Source organism: Crocodylus porosus, unplaced genomic scaffold (genome assembly GCF_001723895.1).
Source record: "Crocodylus porosus isolate Cpor-Errol unplaced genomic scaffold, CroPor_comp1, whole genome shotgun sequence".
NCBI classification, from domain to species: Eukaryota; Metazoa; Chordata; order Crocodylia; family Crocodylidae; genus Crocodylus; species Crocodylus porosus.
In genome coordinates this window covers 1,488,950-1,492,594 of record NW_017728934.1, presented here as the reverse complement: position 1 = coordinate 1,492,594, position 3,645 = coordinate 1,488,950, and the positions used below count along the sequence as shown (strand labels likewise).

Genomic DNA, 3,645 nt, shown 5'->3' with positions numbered 1-3,645 from the left:
CAGCAGAGTGTTTGATCTTTTGTCTCTCTCTCTGACCCTATTTGCAAATATATACCTTTTGTGTTGCTAATAGAGTGTGTCTGTAGCTGAAGGTTTTTTTCGCCTCCCGAGAAACGAACCGCGATTTTTACATCAGGATCAGGCAGGCATAGCAGTAGAGACAGACATGACATAGAAAAGGATCCAGGCAGGAGAGGCACAGGTTAAGGCAGTGCAAGGTACTGGTAAGAACAAGGCACAGGCTCAGGTGAGGCAGGATTCAGGATCTAGGCGAAAGCAAGCAGTCGGGCAGGTTAGCGAGGTTCCAGTCATCCCAGGAGACACAGACAGGCACACTAGGTGCTCAGACAGCTGTCTGCTTGGGTGTCGGAGCTTATGTAGGCCAGTGTGGGTGAGACCTCTTCTTGAGGGCCCTGGGGATCACCCAGTCAGGGCCCTGATCACTTCCACCTGGAGCTTGGAGCTGGATCAGCCCCAGCTGAGTGTGGACTCATTCCAGATCCTCAGCTTGTATGAATTGTCATAGTTCAGTTATGCCAAAGGAGCTGGATTGGAATCTGGGCCAGTTCTCTTCAAGCTGTTGCAAACCTTAGCGGGTGTGGGAAGGCTCCTCTTGACTTCAGTGGCCTTTGGATTGCACGTTTCACGTTATGGCCATTGACTGTATGGAGGCCTGGCTCCTGGAATCCTTGTTCAGGCAGATGTCAGGATGAAGTCAATGAGAGCTGGCTTGAGTAAGAACAGTGCATTTACTGATTCAGCTACTCCAGGCCTGAGCCGGAGGAAGTAATGCTGTTTGTTGCGTTAAGGTCTAACATTTTACAGCCTCCTGTGCTTCCTTACCATTTCAAGTTCAAGCACCTTATTTATGTTTTCAATCTTTCAGCATCATTGTGGATGGCAAGGTGATCGCCTGTGAATCTGGTTGTCTAGCTATTATTGATACCGGCACTTCTCTCTTGGCTGGGCCTGCATCAGATGTCAGCAGCATACAGAAAGTCACTGGAGCTACTCCAGTACAGAATGCCCCGGTGAGAGTCCTTGTGGGAGCCTGTTGTCACACCGCACCCTGCACTCAAAGGGATATTCCCTGCAGAAGGCTCTGCCTCACTCCACTTCCTGAGCTTTGGCTTTACTAGAAATCAGAAAAATCAATGCTGCAAAAAGCCTGAGGGTCTTGGTTGGTCCTATGGTTTCCTGTGGGACCTTCTCTGTTCTAGTTTCCAGTTCCTATTGCTGGAAAGAAATGCTTTATCTCAGATGGGGCCATGGCAGCAAAATGATTTATATGTGTTACCACAGCTCCAGAGGCGTGAGTTTATCAAGGCTTTAATACATATAAATCAATGATCATCTCTGATGTGGCTGAATGATCTCTGGAGAAAACGGAAGATGTCTTCAAGCAAATGCCTCCCTAATTTGTAGCCAAAGCAACCTAAATCCAAACTCTGCCTAGTTCCATCTATTTCTCAGCGGTGACAGTGGGACCAAACTAAGTCTTGCTCCTCATTTGGTTTCTATGATTTACTCTTCTCAAAGCATTCACAGCCACAACTTCTTGTTTCCAGCGCAGGATTCCAGGGTGGTCTCCCACCCAAGTACCACCCAGACCCCAGGCCCCAGGCCCCTTAGCTTCTGAGACTGCCCCTCTATCTTTTCATGCCTTGTAAAATGACCGTGTTGTTTCTTTCATAACTGGATACTCTTTTTTTTTTTGGTGCTCTTTAGTATAAGGTCAACTGCAGTGACATTCCCAGCCTGCCTGATGTCATCTTTGTAATCAATGGGATCCAGTTCCCTCTGCCTCCTTCAGCCTACACTGAGCAGGTATGATATGGAGCCTTTCTTCATGGGACACAATAGCACGGTGGGGCACAGCTAAATGGACTGGGCTCAGTCGCAGCTCAGCTGCCCCCTCCATTGCACAGCTGCTCAGGGGGAAGGGCTTGGGGAGCAGAGCAAGGAGCATGCTTGAGAGAAGGCTTTGGGGATAAGGAGTTAGTAGCCTGCCCCAAAGTGTACTGAAATCGGTAGAAAGACTGATGTTATGAGGCTTTGTATCAGGTTTCCTAGGAGAGGTCTGAGCTACTGCCTGAGGAGTGTATTAGCAGTGTCTTATGTAAGAAAGGAAGCGCAGTTGTTCTGCTCAGCTCAGTGGCGATGAGGCATCAGTAGATGACTTGTGTCTAGGTCTGCACATTGTCCTTCAAGAAGACAAGCTGCAGGGAGTCCAGAGGAGAGCAACAAAGACCCTAAGAGGTTTAGGACACAGGACCTATGGGCAAAAGTTGAAAAAAGTGGGGGTTTTTTAGTCTAGAAAAGAAGGAACTCGGGTAGCAGGGAGACAAGATCAGAGCTTTTCAATATGCAAGAGGTTGTTAGACAAACATCGATTGAGGGTAGGCTTCATCCAATTGTACCCTGTCTTGGGGCAGAAGGTTGACTCGATGATCTCTTGATGCTCTGCTCTATTATATTTTTAAGGCTCTAAATCCCTGCTGGTGTTCCAGCCACAATGGCTCTGCCAGCTCACTAGATCAGGGGTTGGCAACCTATGGCCTGTGGGCTACAATTGGCCTGTGGAGCTACAGGAACCTGCCCGTGGAGCTGGGGGGCTTTGGTGGGATTCTGCTGGCGGAGGGGCTTTGCCCATGCCATGGCCAGGCAGTGGGAGCTTCTGCTGTGCCACAGCAAGGGGAAGCAACTAGTGTCAGTATTTGGGTCCTAGCACCAGCCTGTGTCAGACCCAAGCTGGGTCATTCCAGCCGGCCGCTAAAGGATATTGCCAATTGCTGCTCTAGTCGGAGCCAGTGACGGGATTTTACCCTGTAAAACTTGATTTAATAAAGTTGTTGGGAATTACAGTGAAAGCACCAACTCCTCTGGAAAAAGATATGACTTCCCAACCAATGAATTTACTGTTTGTTTATTTTCTGTCCAAATCTAGTTTGGCCAAGGAAACTGTATTAGTAGTTTTCAGGCAGTGGATATGAACCTGTGGATCTTGGGAGACGTATTCATCAGGGCGTACTACACCATCTTTGACAGGGAAAACAACCAGGTTGGTCTGGCCAAGTCTGTTTAGACATCACCCAGCAGTGGGTGCTATGATTCATCCTGTATTCAGTTTACCGTAATAATATTTCAGTGTTCCAGAGGAGGTTGCACAAGCACCTTGTTGAGCTCGTTTGAGCCCAAATACCTTCTTTCCTCGTGGCAGGGGACCAGACTTGCTGATTTTACAGATCCCCTCTGGTCCTTCTTTGTATGATCCTATGACTCTGTTTTACTAGATAGTAACATCTTAGCAGTATGTGATTATATCTCTGTGAAGAATTGCTCTGGTGTACAGTTGATAACATTCTTATCAAGAAATAAAGAAAGTCGGAATGATTCTGAATTGTTTGACCATGCGCTCATTTTTATACAAAATAAGCCACAAAACACTTCCCATTTCAAATTGCTAAACAAGAATATCCTCCCCCAGGCTCACACAGCCATGCTCAATTCCCCTTACTTTTCCTACCATACTCCGTAAGTAATTCTGCCAAAGTCTTTGAACTCGATCCTCAGTGGGTGTAAACTGCCATTGCTCCACTGAAGTGAACACTGCTATGTGGCTCTTATTATCTGAGAAGCTGTCCC

General features: G+C 47.4%; 1 pseudogene; it reads left to right on the top strand.

The window, feature by feature from the left end:
- LOC109317458 overlaps nt 1-3,170 on the top strand; it is a 15,287-nt pseudogene extending 12,117 nt beyond the window's left edge.
- The last annotated feature ends 475 nt before the right edge of the window (nt 3,171-3,645 follow it).